This window comes from Drosophila arizonae, chromosome 3 (genome assembly GCF_054131065.1).
Source record: "Drosophila arizonae isolate 15081-1271.41 chromosome 3, UAZ_ARI_1.0, whole genome shotgun sequence".
Classification (NCBI taxonomy): domain Eukaryota; kingdom Metazoa; phylum Arthropoda; class Insecta; order Diptera; family Drosophilidae; genus Drosophila; species Drosophila arizonae.
In genome coordinates, this window is record NC_142923.1 from 28831030 (window position 1) to 28856212 (window position 25183).

The 25183-nt window shown below is 39.0% G+C and overlaps 1 protein-coding gene across 6 annotated transcripts in view; it reads right to left on the reverse strand.

Annotated features, from left to right (window-relative positions):
- Positions 1–25183, reverse strand: part of sick (sickie) — a 328412-nt gene that overhangs the window by 159420 nt on the left and 143809 nt on the right. Inside the window, exon 1 of one of the 6 annotated variants that reach the window (XM_018002836.2) lies at positions 3174–3498. The exons of the other annotated variants lie outside the window; for them this stretch is intronic. The gene's annotated coding sequence lies outside the window, so the exon portion shown is untranslated. Of the gene's footprint in view, positions 1–3173; positions 3499–25183 lie in introns of those variants that run through there. 6 annotated transcript variants of the gene reach the window in all.

Consider the following 25183-nt stretch of genomic DNA (forward strand, 5'->3'; position numbering starts at 1 on the left):
CCGTTTGTCGCATTTAATAATGACAACTCATCAAAAATGTATATGACCTACTACTAGCTCGCCTCATCAAAGATGCCAAAACCAGGAGGAAACCCCCAAACGGAGAGAGAACTTGTTGTTGTGGGATGGCAAAATAAAACAAAAATATAGCAAAACGAACCCAAAACACTGATCCCAGACCAAAGCGAGGCGAGAGCTGAGAAAACTTTTTCATTCGAGCCGTTGCCGCTGGCACTTTATGGCATTTGGATAGTCCTCGGTGGGCTGTTAAAACGTTCAGGCCCAGCTGAGGCTAAGTGCTCAAATTAGTGGCGCGGCCAAGGGACAGGACTCTGAATAATTGAATTCAGCAAGCCAAAAAATCCCAAAAAATAAACTAGTTCGTACACACATACACGTGCGAAATATCTCAGAGTTTTACTAGCAGAACAATTTCATAATTTAACACAATAAACAACATCTATTAATTGCAATTATACTATTAATTATACACAAAATAATTATAATTTTTTTGATCAATTTAATATATTTCTCTAATATTTGCTTTTGCCTCTACTGTCGGCATATTAAAGTTTTCTTCATTGAAGTATAGGATATTCACATTGGCACACCCTCTCATATTTCTCAATTGAATAGTTTTGCCAGCAATTAGAAGCTGTCATTGCCAAAGAGTCAAACTGCTCTCTTGACGTGTTTCTTTACCGCTCGGTCGAATGAAGTCCTTTGACCGAGTTATTCTTTCATCCTCTCAGGCTTTTAGCCTGTTGCTGCATGGAACTAATTGCCCAACGCATCAGTTGGCTGACTAATTTTGCATAAAATGTGCACAGCAGAAAAAAAGAGGAGGGAAACCAGTTGACCAACTGACCAAAAGCCCATCGAGGCTGACCACAGGACACAGAGGACAGTTGTTCAGGATGTGTGTGTGTGTGTGTCTGTGGCCAAGTCAATGGCCGCACGGGCAATTGAGCACAGCTGCTGCCCTCGGTACGCGCATGTGTGTGTGTGTGTGTGTGTGTGTGTGTGGGTGTCCCTTTAGTATCAGCCTATGCCTAGCATAATATTGAGCAATTACCAGGCATAAAAGCCAGCGTTTGACCGCAGCTCGTGCCAAATCAATAAGACGGCCAAAAATAGCCAAAAGCCGGTCAAACTCAATTTGGGTGAGAATGAGAAAATTGACACCGAAATGCAAACACTGGTTGGGTCAGCCAGGCATTAAATTTTCAATCAACATAGCTACAAAAAAAGAAAGAGACGAAAAACTGAAACTGAGGAACAGCTAAAAGCGGAGCTTCAAACGCTTTTTGGCTAAGGCTTTCTTTCCACTCTTATTTCTTCTTTGTTTCCTGAATTTTGTTTTTAATTATGTTTTCAATTAATTATGCGGCAACACATTTTCAGTCAAAAAGTTTTTAACGGGCCGCTCGCGCGTTTATTTAATTACCACCAAGAAATCAGAGGACGAGCCGGCCTTCCATGCCGGTTTGGCCTGGTTTCAGCTCGACTTATTATTATGCCGCACGAATGGCAGCCTGTTAACAGCTGTTAACGCTGCTCGCGTGTTTCGGCCAAGTTAACTGCCTCGTGAGTCACCTGCAATTGACGTGATGTAAGAAAGCACGACAGAGAGAGAGAGGCAGGAGAAAGGGAGTGGATGCGAGCGGGCACCAAGAGGGAGAGCAATGAAACAATTGGCAAATGCAACCCTTTTGATGTAGGCATTACGCATACGCAATGTGCGCCGAAAGCAAAAGCAAACTGCTCGAAACAGTTGGAAGCAATCAAAGTTTGCCACAGGCTGTTTAGTGGGCGGGACAATGGGCGGAACTGCCGAGTTGGCGCCCTTTTCAAGCAGCTTTTTTCTCGCTTTTTTATGTACTTTTTTCCACGGCTCCACCTGCAAATTTATAGCGAAAAATCAAATACAAGACACAACGTGATAAAAGCTTTAAAAGGCAGAGCAGGCAAAGAAATGGGAGAGCCACCCTCCCGTCTAATGGCTTCATTTGTAGTGCTAAGTACGAAGGGGCTGGGGGTGCGAAAAAAAGGGTTTTTGGCGCCTGCTCGTGTCGCTCGTAAATTGCCACATTATGCGGCTTATATAAGAGAAATCATAAATAATTAGAGCCTCGGGGCCTAAGTGAGATTTGTTGCTCAGTGCACTGGGAAAAGGCGGAAGCTCGACTCTGACCTTGAGGGTGGGAACAAAAGTGTGGCAGAAAAAGAGGGAGAAAAGAGAAACCCGAAAAGTAATAAAATAAGAAATAAAATATAATTTATTTAATGCATTTTTCAAGTCTCTGAGAAATGCAAATCAAATAGCTGCCGACTCTCAGTTAAAGTAAATAAGGACATTAAATTAAATAATAACTTTTTTTATAGTTTTTAGCTGATTTACTATACTTTAATTATTCTGTAAAGCAAATATTTATTATTTCTTTCTCCAAAAGTCTCTTACTCTCCATAATAAAATGAAAATTTGTAAAATTTGTTTATTTACTATAGTATATTGTGTTCAATATTCGAAGAATTCAGGAAAATATATTTATCACTCTATGAGTAAAGAGTGATAAATATATTTTCCTGAATTCTTGACTATGTGTACCCTATGTCTGCTCTATAAATCCTACTTTATTTCCCAGTTATTCCCGCTAATTCTGATATAAGTTAAATTGAACTCCGTTAAACACAAAATCCATTTCCTTTAAAATTTATTAATTCATTAATTCAATTTTATAAATGTATCAAAATATTTTACTAAAATATCTTGATTTAATTTTGGTTAACTTTATTCATTGCATTGAATTGTTAATTGTTTATATTGTTTAAACGAAGTATTTGCCATCACTGACTGTTAATAGTAATTAATATTATGCACAATAGAGGTTATCATTATAGCCGCGCACGCACTTTTGGCCACATCTATTAACCCTTCCACATTCTGAATTCAATTTAATAAACACTCTATTCGCTTAAAGTGATTTATTAATGACCGCGAATGCGATTTATCTCAGCATAAATATCATTTCATATACATTATATATTTTTTGCTTTTCATGCTTCATTTCAGCAGTTGACAAGGGTCACTGGGCGAAGAGTGGGAGCGAGGGAGAGAGGGGAGAATTGCAAGCAACACGAAAACATTTTCAATTTTTGTGCTTGGTATTTACACTTAATTAACTGCACTTTTGAAGCACATAAATTCCACTTGATTAAACCATTGGCTGCACTATAATTTCTGCCTTTTAGATAACTAACAGCACGGGAACAACACAAACAAAAAGCGAAGCAATTAATTCATTAAACAGCAATGGAAACGACGACCACGCGCAATTCAATGAAGCAAACGCGCGCACACGCGATGCTGCCTCAGGCGGGGGCACGCAGTGGGGCAAGCTGCAAGCGTATGTAGCACGCTTTTCTATTTTCCCATTTTCTGTACGAAATGCGTGCTCCCGCGTTTTCACTTGAAAAAGTCTCGACGTGCGCGCGATCAGCCACAGACTGAGCGAAGAAAATAAACACACGACTTTTCCTTCAGCTGCTGGCGTAGATCGCTCTCTCCCACTCTCTCGATAGCTCACTCTCCCTCTCGCTCCCACTCTCTTTCTCTCTGTGTGTGCTCCTTCGGCTGATCTATTTTTGGCTAAAAACGCTTGGCAACATTTTCGATCTGGCGGGCAACATTTGCCGAGTGGACAGCCCCAAATCGTCTTGAGTTGGCTCACTGCAAATGTTGCTGCAAATATATTTAAGTAAATTAAACTGGAAATCCTGCTCGCTCATAAAGCAATGCTAGATTTTCAATTACCCAACCCCATATGGACTCTATGAAATCTGTACACAAAAAATATTTAAATTACAAAATCAACAATTAGATTTTGAAAGGGGAGCTCAACGTCTGCCAGATGCCAGCGGCAGCAACAGAAAAAAAAAACGTAGCCCCCAAAATGAGAATAATAGAAAACAAACCCGAAACAATAAAAGGAAAGTCATGAGGAAAGCATTAACATTTACAACGGCAACCAGAACAAGAAGAAGCAGCAGCAGTAGCAGCAGCACAATGCATAGTTGTAGCAAAGAAAATGTTCTTCATATGGCGGTGCGTGGGTGGTTGGGCTGGGTGGTTGCGTCTACTAAAAAAGGGGGCAGCACACAATGGCCAACAGCAACAGCAACGGCAACGGCAACGGCAACAGCTAAATGTGAAATACAATATCAGAGTCAGTCGACGTGAAAAGTTTTCAGTTTCAGACGCAATGCAAATACGTCTTCCAAATTTAATTTACATTAAACAAAAAATAAAATACAAACTATGGACTGAGAGACAAATGGCAAGAAGTTAATGGAAATTTGAAAACTGTAGAGGGGTCGATTGATGGACTATACACAGTCTATGTACCATGCATATAAATTGCAATTTATTTATTGTGAAGCAAAGTCTCAGCTCCACGCTTAAATAAGACGAAATTAAATATAAAGTTTAACGAAAATGTTGCATAATTGAGTCAGAATCCATTTTACTTTAGTTTACAACAAAAGGTAGGCAATGCTTTTGCAGGAAGAGCGAAAGAGAGGTGCAAAGTGCCAATGGCTAACGTGGCTACGCACTCGAATCGATACCTAAATTAAGATACTGTTTCAAATGACAAAGGCTAAACTTTGTCGCCTCTAGAACCTTCTAGTGGATCTAAGTTCCAGTCAGCCTTAAAACTGTTTTAAAGCGCCCAACTTGACCCCGCACGACCCACTCGGTCAGCCCCGCTCCCTGCTGGCTCAGTCAGCTGTCAAACGAGTGTAAAATTAGCGTTGTAGCCATTAGAGGTAAATATATGGAAACAAACTCGGAACCAACCCAAGCGACAACCACGTGCAACAATTTGCTGGCAACATGCAAAGTCATAGCAAACAGTGCCGGCGAAAATATTGGGCATGCTGCAAAGTCAGACCTTTACAGGGGCAGGCGTGCAAAAGGGGTTACGCTTGAGCTTTCAGGTAATTATGCAATAAATGAATTATAGTTTATAGTCGAGAGAAAACCTTTAACATCTTTATACATCCCATAGTTCGCCCCAATAAAACTAAATTCTTTTCTTCTTCAACTTGAACTTTACCTGGAACTTGTTTATCTTTCTGTGGCGTATTTCTAAGGGTGTTTGCACACTTGTCTACACGTGCCTGGTGGAGCATGCTTGAGCTGGCTTCGAGACCAACTCGATTTGGCTGACAACTAATCCACACTGACAAGAAATGTCCATCTAAATGTATTGACTGACAGCGCTCTCGGCCCCTTCTCGGGCTCTGCCTCTGGGCTCTGCGACTAGACCAGACGCATCTACTATATCTAAATATATGCAGTGTGTTTCACAACTACAACTAGGTTGCCATTGTTGTTGTTGCTGATGTTGTTTTATGCTATTGCCACACGCTATTTTTACAAACAATTTTGCCAGTTGACAGGCGACGGCGTCAAGCAGCTAGCCCTCCCTTTTCACCCAGACTGAAAACGACATTGAACCACAGGAGGAGCTGCTGCACTGAACGGACGACATGGCAACTAAGTGGCCTGAATGTCAATGTGGATGTGGATGTGGACGTGGATGTGGCTGAAGTTCATTTTGAAGTGGTTCTGCTGGCGGAGGAGGACGATGGTTGGGCATGGTCTGCGCCAGGGCTTGTTAGCTGAAGCTGTTTTTTTTTGCAATAGTTGCTTTCTTTTTGCAGCTCATTTTTATACCCTCTATGATGGGAATTTACAGAGGGAGTTTCAGTGATATTTGAGCACTGCAGTGCATGGATTGATAAACTTTAATATGAATTTTATAAATTGTATTTAGATCGAGGGTGTGTAGCGAGGAAGGGTATGTGCTAGTCAGTCATTTTTAGTTGTTTACTATTTTTTAGTCAATGCACAAGCAAATTGCAATTTTCTGTTGCACTTGCTGCTGCTGCTGTTGTTGTTGTCACGTTGACCTGATGAAGACTAATTGCAGTTAATGTGGCGTGGCAGCAGCGCCATCTAGTGCACAAAAGCTGCACTATGCGCTATGGAGTACACAAGATAATTGCATATTACACCAAATGCTCGCCCAACCCCCGAAAACCACCCCGCAGGCATAAACAAAAGTCGGCCTGGCGCAGTTTACGCTTAATTAAGTAAACTACTCATGTTAATTAACAGCAACAACAAAAGCCAAACAATATTATTTCTCACAGCAAACGCGGCTCCAAAAAAGAGTCGAAAGGGGGCAAGCCTATTTATAGAGGACACCCGAAGAGCCACTTGAGAAATTTGAAATGAATTTTGAAATAAACATCCAGCGTCTGCATTAGAAGTCAACAAACTTCAGACTAAACGAAACGGCGCAGCATATTGAAAAAGCTGAGCTAATAAACTATAAGAGGTAATTTCAATTGCCTGACAATTTGGTGACGAGCGGTGAAAGAAGGAAAGGGAAGTGAATGAGATATATATATATATATATATATATATATATATATATATATATATATATATATATATATATATATATATATATATATATATATAAATATGAATTTAACGACATCATTCTGGTATAATTACTCATTCTTTCGCTTAGCTCTTATGTCCATATAATTGAGTGTAAATTCTCACTCATTTCAAGCCAAGAAACTATTTTTGTTCTACCTTGAACTTTGGCTAGAAAAACGCCAGAGTTTCGGGTATTCCCTGGCGGCATATAAAGGAGATGACTGTTCAAGTGCAGGCCTATACAAAAGAATATATTTATAAACAAATATGTTGTAGGGCACATGTGCGATGGCACCCAACTAGGCGTGCCTGCGGCTGTTGCTGCCTCCGCATCTTTTCACAAAATAAATTGCGTCAAGTTCAACGCCGCCAAATGTCGAATACAAAATAGGGAACATTCAACTTGCATCGCGCAACTCGCAGCTCGCAGCTTGTGACTCGCAGTGGCACTAAAAATAAATTATAAAAATTAACTTTAAAAAAATACATAGCGACAAGTTGTGCGGCACGAAAAATGTCAACGTGCCTCATAATTAATTGCAACGCGGTGTGGGTGAGGGAGAAAGTAAGGCCGAAGCGGAAAATAGAGGAAAACTCGTGGCTGATCACATGCGGAAGGAAGCAGAAAAATGTCATGACATCAGGCAGCTATGCAGAGGAGGGTCCGCACATAATAAACAGTCGCTCGTTAGGAGTTCTTTATGATTATTTTTTTAGAGCTTTAAAGAACCTAAAAATTATAAATGAAAATATAGCTCAATTTCATACATTTATTTATTTTGAATGTTAGGGAAAACTTGGGATCTGACATGAAAGGACTTTTAGCTTGCTAAAAAGGGATGAGCATACAGAGAGAGGAAGAATGTAAGATGAAGAAAATGAAGAAAGAAATTGATAAAGTGAAAGAGAAAGGCTACTTAAAATGAACCTTCCTGAAGAGGAGAAAAAAATATGAGAAATGAATAAATGAAGGAAGAAAGAATGAGGGGTAATAGAGAGAGGAAATAGAGATATGGAAAATAGAGAGTTAAGAAGCTCTGAAATTATTTTGGGGTAATGTAGGATAAAATTGAAGCAAAAAAATCGACAGCAATAAGGAAGAAAAAGAGGGAAGAAAAATGGGGAAAATAAGATGAAAAGATGAAAAGAAGAAAGGAGAGTATTAATGCAGAAGCAAAAAGAGAGTGAGAGAGAGGAGAGGGAGATGAGAGTGAGAGGATAGGAGATGTAGAGGAGAGGGATGATGGGATGGATAGGAGAGGGAGAGGGAATGGAGAGGTAGAGTAGAGTATTGAGGTTTTAGGTATGGATTTATATGGATGGTATATTAGTTTAGGGTATTTAGATGAAGGGAGAGGGAGGGGAGATTTAGAGGAGATGGGATAGAAAGGAATATTTATGTGATGTGGGTTTATTAGATTAATGTTATAGTAGAGTTATATTGATATTTATATTTAATTATTTATTTATATTATATTTATATTATATTTAGAGTTATATTAGAGTTATTAATTATGTATATATTAATTTAAAGTTTAAATTATTTATAATTGTTAATCAAAAAAATAAAATAATATACTGATAAATTTATAGTACATAAACTCTAAAAAACATGTTTTTTTCTTATTATGTATAAATATACTAAATATATATGATTTGAGTTTTTTAATCTGATGATAAAACTCCGCAAAAATAAATAAATGCTTCATTTTATAGATTAGTTTTCATTTCAGGCATTCAAACCAAGCATGAACGCGTTGATTTCTTATGTGGTTCGCAGAAACAACGCTCAGAGTTTTGTATCTTGAGTGCCACACACAAATCGAATGCTTATTAAATCGTTCCGGGAACATCAATAAAACTCGTGTTCTCGACATGGATTCAAAGTCGCAGACATCGTGGAAGATTTTATCATGTCGTTAGCAACACTGTTGCCATTGACGAGAAGATGCGTGTTGACAGTAAGTCCCCAGCACCCGGGCACTCCATGACCCCAGCCGTAACCCAACTGACGCAGTTTGTGCTTTTTGCTGTGCATATTTTCAGCTGCATACAGACGTACGTATATGCAGATGGATGTTCGTTTTTTATGCTCGTTTTTAACACGAACCACGCTACATGTCACATAATTATGAGCCTCATGCAGCCTCGTCTGCAGCATTATTAAAGCCTTTATGCGCGAGCATGAGCAGGCATATTTCTTGTTGTTGTTGTTGTTGCTGTTGCTGTTGCATTTTATGATCCGCTAAGTAGGGTAGAATTTTGCCGCTTGGCGCCTGCTGCTCGACCGCTGTCTGTGCGCAGCTCATAAAGTCAATTAAATATGTATAAATTTAATGAGCATCACAGTGGAGCTTAATGGGAACGCTCATATTTATAGAGATGAATCAGGTGCAAAAGTCGTACTGAAAAACCAAGCATAGATCTAGGCGTTGCATAAACTTGGAAACTGTTATTTACGGAAGCGAATCTATTATCGGAAGATAATATAATACACGGTTGAGGTTGCTCAACATTTACTTGGTAGACTGGGAAATTTCTTACTTTGTTACGGAAATACTTATAATATTTCTACCGTTATTAGAATTCTAGACCTATATGAATTAAATGGGTTTCTTGAAACTATAGAAAACAAACACATATAAAATTCTAGGGAACATTAGATAGATTTTAATGTTGAGATAAATTTAATGTTTAGTACAGTAGCTTCGGTATATTTGGGGTATTTACTTATACGCCTAGCCAGAGTCCACCAAGAGTTACCTCAAGGGTATTCTATTTACTTCACTAAAAATGAAAGCAATATTCACAGAAATCAAACAAAGCAGCAAAATACAAAATATTTCTTAATATTCTTTTTCCCTTCAGTATACTTCCTTCCTAGTTGTATCTCGTACTCCACTATATTTATGTATGCTGATGATGTAAAACTTTGCCTTCCATGCTCCAGGGCAAATGGACATCTTCACCTTCAAGATGACCTAAATGCATTTCAACTTTGGTGTGTGGCAAACCAGCTTGACCTAAATTGCTCAAAGTGTATGACAATGACCTTCAGTCGTACCGTTCCTCTAATTGTTGATTATAAAATTAGCAATATTTCCTTACGACGCATCTTTACAGTCAAAGATCTTGGTGTGTTCTTTGACTGTAAACTTAACTTTAATCTTCATATTTCTATCATCATTAATGAAGCCAAAAGTGTGCTTGGCTTTATTAAACGTTGGTCTAAGGAATTTAAAGATCCTTTTATTACCAAGCGCTTATTTACTTCGCTTGTGCGTCCTATTCTAGAGTATTGCTCTGTCGTATGGTCTCCGCAACATAAACTGTATCAGGATCGTATCGAATCGGTCCAAAAACAGTTTCTTCTCTTTGCCTTAAGAGACCTTAGATGGGACAGTAATTTACGATTACCGTCTTATCATAGTAGGCTCCAGCTAATTGATCTTCCATCGCTAACCAATCGCAGAACAATTTTAGGAATTGTTTTTCTGCATAAATTGATTAGTGGTGATATTGATTCGTCCTCTTTGTTGGGTCGTCTAAATTTTTTGGTTCCGTCCCGAGCAACTAGACACTATCGTCCGCTTCATTTACCTGTGTGCACTAGGGATTATTCTTTGCACAGTGCGTTTCATGTTCTTTGTGTTAATTTTAATAAATATTATCACGTTTTTTCCTTAGAGCTCTCTCCTCCTAAAATAAAAAGTGTACTATCAGCTTATCTTAGGGAAATCACTCACAATGCCCAGGCATAAGCATTGGTATACGTTTTTGCTGCTAATGTTGTGTTAGTGATTTCTCAATTCTATTCTTATACTCTATTTTTGGCTCTTCCCTTTCTCTTTTCTTTTTATTATTTCTTATTCTTTTTATTAACTTTTCTTGCAACTTCTTTTATTACCGTCCTTTTTCTTTTTCTATTCTTTATCTCTTCTTATTTTCTTTTTTTTTCTTATTTTTATTATTGTTTTTTTTTTTAACTTTTATTTATTTATTTATTTATTTTTTTTTTTTTATATTATTATTATTATTATTTTATTTTTATTATTATTTTAAGAATTATTTTAATTATGCTCATATTGTTAATAACCTACATTTTAATATTTTATTTTTTTAAGTTTCTTACTAACACTTTCTTTTCATAGCTTCAATAGTATCACTGACCATATTTGGCTGTGAGACGTGGGCATAGCCGGCCGGACTGGCAAATAAAATACCCCCATCGGGTTGGTGTTACTATTTGAAATTATATCGTGTACTTTGTATAGGCTTTTTTAAATTAAAATTGACTCTCGTTTTTGTCAATAGCTTTAAGAAATAAATAAATAAATAAATAAATACATCACAGAACATAACTCCCTCGTCAATATTTTTCAAAGAACAACGAGTCATGAAATATATATAATTTTCAAATAGACAAAAAGTAAAACAGAAAAAAGTAAATTTAGTATTAAGCAAATATATACATATATATCATTAATTTTAACAAAAGACAATTCAAAGATTAAAACAAAAGAACTTCAAGAATAGTCGCACATAAAATGTCTTCATATAAACGCATCGACTATTCACAATTTTCATTTCACAATCTTCTAGGTGAATATTATAATTTCCAATCAGCATATTGGCTTATTATTATTCCATTCGCAGCAATTACTGGACAGCGCATTAAATTTGAAGTAGTCTCTGGCTGAGCGTTAAGCTACTTACGACCTTTTCTGTATCACAAGGACACCACTCGATAGTTCAATGAACAAGGAAATCGTCTCGAAATCGGCTTACCTGCAATCAAAGAGAGAGAGAGAGAGAGAGATGAGGCATGAGGTGAAGCACATTAATATTAGATTTATGTGAACGCTGTTCGAGTAAATACAAAAGCCAATTAATCCTCAGCTGAATATAAAAAATAAGCTAATTAGTTCGGCGAGTGAGCGAGACATTCGAGCCACGAGCCTTTAAGTTAACAGCCCAACAAGTTAAGAACGCTTTAGCCGGGGGCAAATATAAACAGCAATTAGCCAAAAGTTGATGGTGCTGGCCGCCTAATTGACTTAGCCAAAGTTTATTCGAGAAGCCCGCACTATATTAAGGAAAATACTTTGCATTTTATATGATAAATCTGCTTAGACAACTTAGACGTCCAGCATGCTTGTATGGGGGAGGAGAGAAATAAGAAACAAGCTGCAGTGTTTCAGTGGAGATTGTTATATAGATATCCTAGCTGACGTTATGTAGAAACTTCTATCAACATTTAAATATCCCTTAATCTTTTGAACATATCCTGATAATCATTTCAAAATAAGTTTCTATTGAATAAATTTCTATATTTAATTCAATATTTATTTATACAGCTTTATATGCTATGCAGATAGAATTGAACAAGAGATGTGAACTCTCACATTCATAGATGTACATATACCCATCACTGGGTGCACTTCTATGGCTACAGGGTATCTCTTAAAAAAAGGTCATCTGCGTGGAATGCTGGAATGAGAGTAAGCCATGTCACACAGCATCCTGTCTAATACTCTAATATCCGTTTTGCTCGTTATCCTTTTGCATTTGACATGTGTAAGTGGCTGTCAAGCGTTTTAGAATGATATTTTTCCGGCTGCCATTGTTGCTGTTGTTGCTTTTGTTGCTCTTGTTGTACGCTCGGCACCTTCTGCTTTTTGTCCAGTGTGCGTGTGTGTGTGTGTCCTGCCTGGGGCTTGTCCTTTTCTTCGTTGCCATCCGCTGTTGATTTTATTTACATTTTTAGCATTTTCAACGTGACCCAAGATCTCGGCCCCGGCCACTTATGCTAATATTTTTTTGGGGCCATGTGTGTGCCCCTCTAAGGTCAGCAGGAAAAACCCAAATATTTGTTTGCATAGGACCCCAGCAAAAAAGATAAAGAGAGAAGGAATGAAAATCCTAGCTGTAGGCCAACAAATTGCTAAAAACTGGCAACAAATTGCCCAAATGCCTACCTGGCTCCAGCCCCGGCCCTTGCCCTTGGCCACTCTTCAGTTTTATCTGCTGTTAACTGCAGACTGAAAACTGATTGGCAAGTCTCTGTGAGTTCAGTTCGCAGTCACTTTAAGGCGTCTGCCAAAAAGCTGTTAAAAGTCTTAGTTAAAATACATTTAGATTTCTCCCATTGTGTCTGCATATGCCTAGTCCACCACACGTATGGGGCCTGTTTCTGATAGTCTGGCTTATTCTCGGCTACTTTGCAACACTGGCCGAGAGCAAACGTCGGACTAAGCCCTAAATGCTTGAGTAAGCACAGCGATTATGGCCAAAGTTGCATTCACTTTGGCCACAACAATAACAGCAACTCGGAAAGCCCGCAAATGCATTCATCTTTAAGTTTACTTGGCTCAAAAGCTGGCTTAACAAAATGTACATTATATTCGACTAATTCTTTTCTCCTTTTTTTTTGGCAAGTTTTGCATGTGGCTGGACGAAAGCCAATGGGAGGTTGCATAAACAAAAGTTTCTCATTAAAATGAAACTTTGTTGCATTACACAAAACTTGCTTGGCTGCTGTAGCTATACCCAGTACGAAGCCAACGGAGGGGTATATAAGACCTCAATTGCAGAAGAAGGCAGGTAATACCCAAAACCATTGCAAAAATATTAAAGCTTTCACTTGACTATAATAATTTATACGTTTTATTAAAGTTCAAAATTCCTGTCAGCAGATACAATATATATGTAATATCAGCAATTACATATATACATATATGCACATACATACAATATTATAAATACACAAATAAATTGTAAAGATATGGCAAAAGCTGGAAGATGATTATATCTGAAAGGGTATCTCTTAGTCCAGCAATCTTCTTCAGACTCTTGTTGTAATTGTTGTTTGTATGGTCACACACACACACTCATACACACATGTCTGGTTGCTCGCAAGTTTGCCCCCAGCGGAGCTGCGAGTGGCCTTAAACTGATAATTGGATTTAATTTTTGAGTAGCCAGAAGCAGCAGCAGCTGAGAAGGTCCTGCAAACACCCTGCTCGGGATCCAGACAGCCCATTCGAAACTGCATTCGCTCTCATGTGGCCATTAGAGCGTGAGCTGATAGTCACACCTAGTCCCACGCAAGGGGACAAGCTCCAGCTAAGCTCGTGTCTGGCGAATCTCCTTTTGATCTGGCTGGAGCAACCCGAACTTGTGGATGGGTCGCATGTTATGAAAATTTTGACATGTGCTTGTTATATAACAATGCCCAGCTCGGGGCTGGGCGCTCGCCCAGCTCACAGGCTGGAGTCCGTGGGGTAAATGTCGCATAAATATTCATTTTCTTAACTTTAACCTAAGGGGTTGGCCGCCCATCAAATGCGTGTTACATAATCCCCTCACAGCTGCCGGGGCTAATTTTTAATTTTTATGGCTCACATGCTGGAGCCCTGCAGTCCCCTCAGCGAAGCTCATAAAATGAATAATTGCCACTTTTTGGCTCCAGTTGCTTTTTGGACTGCAACGACGACGACGACGACGCCGACGACCCTTCAACAAATGGAGATTAATTTTATTATAATGTTCGCCGGCAACGGGAGCCGCCCACAAGGCCCTCATATGAGTGGAGCTGGTGTGGATTTTGGTTAGTCCTGGCGTAACCCCACTTGAGCGTTAAATTAATTTCGGTACGGAAACAGCGAATATTTTGTTTGACCAACGCGCGGCGCCGGAGTGGATACTTGATTACATCGAATGGTTACGGATATTACGTGGACGTGGAGAGCCCATTCCGGCTTCATATATTTTTGGACGCATAAACGGCACGCTTTACATACTTGATGGCCCGGATTAACATGGGCAGCTAATCAAAGGGCTTATTATTAAATGGAACTGGATTTGCAGCCAAAGTCCTTTGGATTGGGTGTTTAAGGATTTCTGGCGGAGAAAAACAGCAATCGGAGATGTGGAGCAATTAATTGTTGGTGGAGTGTACATATGTATATGTATAATTGTATATGCCAAACTGTTTGATCTTGGGCTATTCTAATTTATTTGGAAACCATTCAGAGACCATTCGATTTGAATTCAGATGTGGGAAGGTGAATAGCATATGAGCCGATTGAAATTGAACGATTGCTTTTTGGCGAATTCAGAAATTAGTTCTGAGTTTAATGTACCAACTACATTTGTAAAATATAACATCTCAGTTTTAATTATCAGCCTTTGCAGTTGCATTAAGTGAAAGCCTGGTTACACTCTGTGATGTAATTGAATATGCCCGCAAAATATCTGCAAATACTTTTTGCAAGTCAAAAAACAAAATGGAAATGAAATAGAAAAAACATCACTCTGGATTTTTATTGAAACTCGTTTTCCTTTTCCCATGAGGCTACAATATGGCTGTTTATGAGAATTTCGAATATATCAATTCAGCATTTGTTTATTCAAATCAGCCCTGGAAGTAACTCGGAGAGCACTTCATATGAAAATCTATTTCAATGCGCCCCCACTAAGAGCCATAAATCCAGGCACTCCAAAACAATCATACGCCTGAGTCAACAGCTACATGGAGCTGTGGTCCAAAGCCCCTCTCTCTCTCTCTGTCTCTCCCACTCTCGCTCTCTATGCGTCTGTCTCTGTGACAGGTCCTTTGGTTAGGCTGGGTGTTTCTGTTGCATAAATCACTTTCACTTGTTTACACAAATAGGCGCTAGCAGAGAGGATGTACCCAAAATACACACTCTCCAACCTGCCGCCGTATTGAGCTTTACGAAATTTTCAGTTTTTCTTTTTTCCGGCTTGGGCCAGAGCAGCAAAGAGCAAAGGGAAAACACGCAACACATGGGCAGAGATATCGAGGAAGCAGCACTGCGATAGCACGGGATATGCCACGGTAATGGGTCAGCAGGCGGGACAATGACAGCCAGACGGACAGACGAACGGACGGACAGACGGGCAGCTTCAATTTGCCCACACGCCCACACAAATATTGAAAGGGAATAATAACAACAGTTAAACAAACAGTGTGTCGCCCGTTCGGGTCACGTTCCGGGGCTTAAGCCAAACGAAGAAGCAGAGTGAGAAGGAAAGAGAGAGAGAAAGAGACCAATACCAATACCAATATACATATTCTCCTCTCCAGCTACTCGCAGCACATTGTCAGGTTGTATAAACAATTTAAGCGATACTCTTATTTATTATTATTTTTATGCCTGTGCCGCAAAATGTAAAATTAATATCAAAGCCTCTGCCACGGTCTCTGCCTCTACCGCTGCCTCTGCCTCTGCCTCTGCCCACGCTGACGCATCGACTGTCTGCTGTTTGCTCACGTAGTCAATTGGCGGGCAGCACGGGAATATATTTCGCTGCATACTTGAGGGCGAGCCCGGACGGAGTTTATAAGCCGCTTTATGCGACACACGAGCTGGGCAAATAATTAACTTCCGTATCGGGGCGAAACTTAGGCCTGTGGCCAATTATGCTGATGGCCCAATAACACATTTGGCTCAATTAAATCAACACACGAGCGTTTGCATTGAAATAAATAAACATCGAACAAATAACAAAATCAACAAAGCCAAAGGCACACGAACAAAAAAAAATCACAACAAAAGTTTTTGGGACTCGCGCGGAAAAAAAAAAACTTTGGGCAAAGTTTTCCAGCCCAAACTTTTGGCTGCTATTAGCAGCGGGCGCAGGAGGCGGCGCCCAGAAGGCCGTCAAATTATCTGGGGAAATTATTTTTCAACACGCACCAAAAACAAAGCGACAAATAGGCAAATTGTAGGCGACTCTCTGGGAGTTTGAGCTGATGCTTTATATTTAATTCTGTTTTCTTTTTCATGTTCCCACAGTTTGTGAGGGCGCATCTAGTATTTAATGAGAACTCTGGCAGAAGTTCTATTAAAGAATCACTTAGAAACTGTTTACGCTCTGCATAATTGTTGTTTAGATAGTCGTAAGGGACTGCCCTGACTATTTGGGAAGACATTATTTTGTATTTTGATTGGACAAAGTTTAAAGCTGCTGCTACAATAGTCGCTCAGAACTTTAGATTACATAGCACATTGCAGATGGGCCTGACATAAATCTTCTTTATTTATATGGTTAAAGCGTGTATCACTATTTATAAACTCTCTTATATTTGAAATATAGAATATATTGTGTATATTTATTACAGTATGCTTTTTCAACTCTCGTTCGATTCAGTCGAAAATGTCTTTATAAAACTATCGTGTCTTTCTTATTCCATCACAAAATTATTTTAATTTTCTTAAGGCAACACTAACATAGTTTTCGCTATTGTAAACGGATATTAAATGTACTATAAATGTGCTGATTACCCTTGCTTTAATTATCTTTGCGAAAATATGCGAAAACGCACATCTCAAATTATTGAAATCCGTTAATGCTTTAATCGGTAGATTTTAGACAGAGCTATGCGGTCAACTTAACTTAACTTATATATATATTCTCTTATATATATACTCTCATAGTCTAGATGTTAATCTTAAAATGTTAAAATTTGGAAAAGAGTGTATGTGCATATCGAAATTCTTTAATTTAAATTCTCTCCCAAAGGAAATATATATCGATAAGCCTAATAAATATTAGATTAAGCATCGCTCGCTCTCGCTCTGTCTCTCTCTCTCTCTCTCACGCACACTTCCTCCTTCTCTCTGCTGCCTCTCTCTCTATTTTTCCTCCCGACAACTGTTGCTGTTAACTGGAAGTGCCATTAGCTACCGCCGCCTTATCTAAATAGCCAAAACTTAAACATGCCAAGGCGTAACGTAAATGTTTATTTGAATAGGCATTGCCAGCCACTCGCAGAGTGTGGCGAACGAGTGGAATACCGAAAATTGTTGACTATTTGCCGTTAATTAACTAAGCCGAGGCAAGGCAAGGCAAGCCAAGTTTTTAAGTGGAGTACAGAAATATTTGCACAACAATTTGGCAGGCCGGCGAGTCTGAGCAGAAACAAAGAAAGCAACGCGAGGTGGCGTTTCTCTTGGCCACAAATCAAGGCGAGTCACATAAATAGCCGACTTAAGGCGCATTTTTCTGTGACTTTTTCATAAGTTTTAGCAGTTGTAGTTGTTGTTGTGGCTGTTGCTGCTGCTGTTCCTGTTCCTGTTGTAGTAGTAGTTGGCACGCGAGGTAATTTTTCAATTTGATGCCACGCTGATGGGCATTGCACGATTTCCTGCCGACTTGACAAATCGTGCCAAAATGAAATGTAAGCCTATAAGAAAAGTTTTCTCTTTTTGCTTGCCGAGCTGAGCTGAGCTGAGCCTCTAACCGGAATGGAAATGGGCACGGCAGTGAGCGCAGGAATTGCTTCATGATGATGCGGCATAACCCGGCGACCGGTCGGCGCCCACGGGGAGCTGCACACACCTAATATGTTTAGGGTTTGCGCTTGCACTTAAGTGAAATCAACGTAAATTTAGCTTTACAAGGAGCAGGACATACAGAACGGAGTCAAGACGAATGCCAAATGAACTGCAAATGCTTAAAGGAAATATAAATATGCATAGCACATAATATATTATAGTATAATATAGTAGTGTATTATAGTATAGGATTAGCAGTATAGAATATTTTAATATTCTTCAAATTTACACATTAATATTACAAATTATATATTCAAGGAGCTTTTGTCTTTGCCTAAAATATTTAAATATAATCACTTTCCTTGAAGCGGCAACCAAGTCAGCATAGATCGCCGTAACTCAATCATATAAGCGCGCTCTTCTCTCTCACTCATCTTGTTCTTCGAGCCGCTCTGAGAATGGTTAGCAAGGATCTCTGTAACTCAACGATTGCTAGTGCTTTTTTGCAATCAGTTTTTACCCAATCATTGATGCAGTAGAAATTATTTCTATGCATCCTAAATGGGTATGAGCTGTTTCTCAAGCCGTACTCCGTTTTTAGCTGCTTAAAGGTTTTTTTTATTTCCCATATAACTCAATACAATATTGCAATTATTAATGAGTGGAAATATGGAAAGTCCTTAATAATTTTGCGGATCTTTAAAATAATATACATTTTAAAGAAATATATTTACTTTAATGAAGACTATATTGCTTTTCAACTTTATCTTAACAATATTATTGAGAAATTAGTTCTGATAAATGATATTATACCATTGCACGCTTTGAAGCTCCGAGGGTGACCCATACACGTGTCTCTGAACTAAGCTCCATATGAAACGAGAGCAAATCTAATTTGACAGCCAACGAAGTTAAGAGCGAAAGCAACCCCCGCTGAAATGGGCTCAGCGGAGTTTTTAAAAACAGAAATCAAGATAGAGCAAAGAATTTTAAAGAAATCTTTCATTCGGGGTTGACTGGAATTTCTAAGATAAATCTGCAGCATTTAAGCTATCAAGGGAAAATAAGAAATATGAACGAATTCATGAACAGATTTGTTATATCTGAAACCGAGAACTGGCTCGTACAAAGCATTTTAGAACATTTACAGTCCGCTCATACGTAATATATGTATTGCTTTTATGCTCAGTGCCATAGCTTATGTACTGTTAGCTGAAGGTACTCTTAATCGCAATCTAAAATAATGCGGCGTAGCAAGAAATCACAGCTAAAGGGCTGCCATGCACACCAATGGGCCATTCATCACGGAACGAAACCCGTGCCCCATGTGGGATGCCCTGCCCCTTGCCCTGCCGTGTCTGCCTCCCTCTAGGCAGGAGGCAGAAAGTGAAGGCGAAGGCGAAGGCGCCACCCGTCGCAGTTTTGGCCCTTGGGTCTGAAAAAGATGAATGACTTGACAAATGCGCTGGTCATGAATCAAATATCAATTTGACAAGCGGCAAACGAAGTTTTAGTTCAGGTGCTGCGTAATTCGCCAGGATTTGCTTTGCCACTGCTTCATCATCTTCTTCTGCTTCCTCTTCGACTTTGACTTCTGTATTTCAGTGCTGCCAACTTAATTCAATTTAATTGTGGCCAGCGTGTAAATGACGTTCAGTCGCCGACATTTTGATAAGCTCAAAGTTGAAGTTTTTGGCCGGGGCAAAGATTAATGAAAACTTTTCACCAGAGCCGTTGCACTTGCAATTTAGCCCGGGTGTCGGGCTTGGTTTATTGAGTTTAGCTGCAACTTAGATTGCCTTTCAGCGAGTCTGCAATTTTTGGGTGCGCTGTCACAAACTTGACGACGTTTCATTAGCAGCCCCAGCCAAGCCAAGCCAAGCCAGTCAGCCAGCCAGATAGACGGCTTCAGGGTCGCGTCTGTATGGGATTTGCATCGTGAAGCGACGCACCCGCAGCGTGTTCCACATTAATTATAAACAAGACAGCGAGTCCTGGCTGTCTCCCAACGGGCCTCAGCACACACACTCCCTCAGTGTCTCCCCCTTGCTCTATACCTCTCTAGCTGGCTGATTAATAGTTCTCGGAGATCTTCGTGTCACTGTTCACAGTTGCGCAAAAAAACAAAAAACAAACAAACAATTTAGTGTACAAAGCCTCACCTGCCGCCTAATACCCTTAAAAATTCCCTTCTCTTGCTCTGTTTCTCTATCAATGGACGCGCACACCCTCCAGTTTCTCCTTCAAACTCATGCAAATAGTCCACTTCCTGTCTGTCTCTGAACGACGCCGTCGTTCACTTTTATTGCCACTGACCAAAAACGGAAGTTTCGGGCGCCGCGCCTTGCCTTGCCACTGCAATATGTTGCAAGTCGATAGCAGCTGCTGCTGCCACATCACTCCCTCCCTCTCTCCCTCCCTCTCTCTCCCTCTAGGTCCTTTCTTATTGCCATGCAAATCTATGCCAAATGCAGCAACATTTATGCAATGCAAATGCCACACACACACACGAGCACACACTCTAACACACCACACACACACACACACGACTGTAATACCTTTTGAATAGATTTTTTCAGCAAACTCTTCTGTGGCCCTCTATCCCACTTTTCCTATGGTTGCAATTTCAGTTCTTGTCTGCTATCAAAAATAATAAAAACAAAGCGAAACTTCAGCTGATGTCCACAAGGCGAGGGATACTTTAGCATTTTCGTATAGTTTCCCATATTCTCAGAATCTTAATTATATTTTTATCAATGATTGTTCTGTTTTATTATTGATTATTGAATTATTATCTAACTGAAAATTGGAATTTTACTAAATTTTTGTATTTTACAGATAGTATCTTTCTCAATCTAGAAATTCAAAGATCCTAAAATTCTCTAATTGAATATTGGGAACTCGTTAGAATTCTTGTATTTTACAGATTGTCTTATAATATGTCATTTTTTTGTTTCTTCTATTTATATAGAAATATATATGAAATCATTATAGATGCTGTTTATGAGATACAATGAAATTTTTTTTAATATTTTTATTTTTTTTTTTTTTTGTAATTTGTATAATAACTATTATAATATTATTTTCCTTTTAGACTCAGATTATAAACTGTAAAAATATTTCATCCACTTCATATTTTTTCTGATTTTTTAAACTATATGACGCGTTTTGATTTGAGTAAATAATCATAAAACCTAAATTTAAATTCCCTAGGAGGTTACGCTTCTCTATTTCAATTACTGTAACATTCTCAATGATACAGAAAAGATATATATTATTCATTAATGCTTCTAACAGCAAATTTGAAACTATTATAATAATATAATTTGTAACAAATTAAACATTATGATAAATAATTACGTAATATTATATATAGGCACGAAAATGCTCAAGTGACCCTCGCATTGATGCAGGTCTTTGGTCCAAGCAGCTTAAAAGCTTTTTAGGGGCATCATTTACACCGCCAACGTTTTTTTTTTTTTTTTTTTTTCTCAATATTTAAAACGCCATAAAAAGCCAAACGAGTTGCGATGAGGCAAACGCATATTTAAACTATGCAACATTTTGCAAATAGAAATGGAAATGGATTCTTGGTAGGAGAGGGAGGTGGGGAGCCAGTGAGTGCGTGTTGCATTGCGGTTAGAGTCGGTTTCTGTGTCGCACAGAGCTGAAAGGTGGCCAGAGCTTAGAAGTGGGCAACGAACCGAATCTGGTTGAAATGTGGTTTGTATTATTAAAAATTCCCTCAGCTAATGCTGGGCTAGTAGGTGTTGCAGCAACCCCTCCTGCCCCTCCTTCCCCTCCTTCCAGTCAGCGCTAGCCGCTATTTGTGCAACTGACGCTCATTAGAGCGTTGCTGACATATTTTCTGCTTTTTATTTCTAATGGAATCCAGTTCACAGCAGTTGCCTCACCCTCACTCCCCTTCCCCACTTGGCCGACAAATTCAAAAATTTTACTTTGCAAAAAGCGCAAACTGCTGACAACTCTAACACGCACCAGCACCCCATTTTCCACTCTCTTCCTCTCCCTCTGCCCTTCCCTTACTCCAACTCACTTTGGAACTCCTCTACTTAACCATCAATTTCTAATAATGTAATTTTGTAAACGTCATTTTGTAGCAGTCAGCTCAGGCTTCTTCCCAAAAAAAGGGCGCAGAGTGTTCGGTGGTTGAAACAGCTGCTGTCTGCACTTTCCCTTTACCCCTGCCCCTCCTACACTCCCACACTCCTAAAACACTTTCCCTCATTCTCTCAACGTATCTCCTGCAACTTTCATCACGTGCCAAACAGAAATTTGCATTGTGGCAGCACTTAAAAAAAGCACAGTTAACAATGGGAGACCCATATATACCCTATATTTACTTTTGAGATATTTTACCACATCTTTAATATATGCTGAGTATGTATATAAATTCGACTTCAATATCTTTCTATCACATCGCATGCATTCTACACAGTTTTTGAGTCTTCGAATTGGCATACCCGCTTTCCAACATGCCTACAGGGTATTCAAACTTAGAGAATGATAAAAAGAAATGCCCTAACGAAGGCAGTTACTCAAATATTTGCAAGTTGCAAATGCAGCAAATGCCAAAATGATGAGGCACAGGCGTAAACCATACTCAATTACTGGTCATGACACCTTGCAACAATGCCAATGGGGGAGGGGCATGCCTCCACCCAGAATAATGTCAGGGGAGCAAGCATTTGCCACCCTACCAAATGCAAAATACAAGCCAGAAACATTCGCACGCTTAGCCAGACAAGAAAAGGTATTCAGGAGGCAGGAGGCAGGCGGCAGGAGGCAGGAGGCGAGCTGGAGTTGGCAGTTGCTTGAGGGTGAGCCCATCATTTCCATGGGTGCAAGAAATTAAAATCTAATAACACAGCTCAAAGCATAAATATTTGTTATACTTTCGCACAGATCAGCCGGTAGCTTGAATGCTGATGAAGCAGCTCGCCTGCAACCCCCGCGGGCCCTGACAGTGGCCGCAACCCTGCTGCATAGTTTACATTACAGGAGGCGGTCCTCCAGTAGAGCTGGGGCATAAAAACAAATTATTACACACTCCAGAGCAGCTGAGAGAACTGTGGGTAGCTGCAACGGACAGTGAGATTTTTCGTAGGCCATGGCAACCTGTGCAACATTTACCCCCAGATGCTCGCAGGCAAAGGCTTCTGTTTTCTGTTTTCAGTTCGCTGTTGCCTCTGCGCCCAACAGCAACAGCAGCAACAACACCAACAGCAACAACAACTCGATTTGCTCTTTGTTGTTTAGCCTTTTGTTTGGTGGTTGCAACAGCAACAGCAGCAGCAGCAGAGGCAGCGAGGGTTGCCTTTAAAGTCAGCATCAACTTGATGGATTATGAGTGAAAAGCAAACCAATTCTTCAAGCTAATATCGATCAAGCCTTTTGATGTGCTTATAAATGTCACGTCTGCAGTTGCATTTGATTGATTGGCAGATTAGGAAAACCCTTTCGAATAAGCCTTAGACTATATCTGAAAGTTAATGGATATTGAGAAAAGCTTCGTCAGCTACTTTTATTGTCAATCAAACTATTATTTTTTTATGATCTTAACTTGTTTTTTCAATTTATATAATATGATCCATATATAGTTGCCAGTAGGCAAAATCGCTTATGAATTTCATCAATCTAACTATGTTTCCATTTAAATCTATATAGTATTATTAAATTCATTAAATTTCCCATACTATTTGCATACCCATATAATAATATATGTATATATAATACATGTATATGTATATACATAATATATAGCAAACATTTTTCTATTATCTACATGTCTCTCTCTTTCTTCTCTCTCTTTCTTGTCATTTATATATATGTATGTATCGCTTTACTCATCTATTATATTATATATTTGTATCCATATATTATATCTACAATATTCATTTTATATCTATTATTATATAGCTCCATATTAAATATACAACTATATAATATTTCAGTCTTTCATATATTAATTTTTTTCAGACATGTTTTTACCCAGCTATATATGTTTCATCTATCCGCCTCTTATCGCTCTCTTAATTCATATTTTTCTGTTTATTTATATCTTTATCATATTTTTCTTTGTGCATTTATCTATATAATTTTTAATGTTGTGAAATATATGATATATATAGTATATACCCTTACATATAATCTATGTATGTATATATATATAATCCTTCTGCATTTAATTATATGTCTTTATTCAATTGTTTATGCATTCATCTACAGCTCTAAGCATTCGTTATATCTATTTCAATCTTATCTCTCAGTTATCCAAGGACTTTTCCGTTTTTAAACAACTCATATCAAGCCTTCATTCGAGCAACTCTCTTTTGACTGGCCTTGTGCACCCCTTTTATCATTTTTGTGCTTCGCTTAAACAAAATGTTTGCTTTTCTGCAGCATCTTCAGCAGGTCCATCATCACAGGTACTACAGCAGTCAGCCAGGGGTAAGTTTTTATAACGCTTTTTGTATGAATTTCATGTCTTTTGGTTCTGTGAAATTCGAAATTAGATTTAAACTAGATTCGATTATGAATACAGCTTTACGCTGAGTGGCTGACATGTTGCGTTTGACAGTTACCTTTTGTAATCTTAGCTGCACTCATACAGACAAACATAAACGAAGCCCAGATTGATGTATATTTGCAGAGAAGCTCTTTGAAATTCAATATGCGTTTTATATGCATCTCTGCCCACATCCAGCTCGATTCTGTCCAGCCTCTGGCAGGAGAGAGCAAGGGGCGAAACCAATACAAAATCAATTATGGGAACGACGCGCCTTGCAACAGCAACAACAACAACAACAACAGTGAAATCGAACTGTATATATATACACATATATCATTGTGTGCGTGCGTGTAAAGCAAGTTCTAAGCCTGTGTAAAACCTCGTGTAGAATTTCCCTCCTCTGCAAAACTATAAATGGCCGACGTAGGCTTAAGTGTGTTTGACTGCGGCTAATATTTATTTCCGGCAAATAAATCCCCCAGCATGTGCACAACAACAGTTCGGGGTTCAAAGTCCACACAAAGGGATACACACTGAGCAAAAAAAAGGACAAAAAGGAGAAGAAGCAAAAAGTAGGTTATTAATTTCGCAGGAGTCTCAGCTGTAAGCCCATGACATTTCGCTCCCCAGACTCTAGCATTAGTTTTATGGTTCTTATGCTGCCCCGTCTAGGGAGTTATTGATAGGCGAGCCCCGACCCCTGCCCGGGTCGTCACATCGTAAATTCTCATGTTTGTTTTGTTCTGATAACTTTTGTCACCAGGTAACGCCGCACTCGACAAGCCGCAGCCCAAAGCCTATTTATCTAGCCAATTATTTATGTTTGTTGTG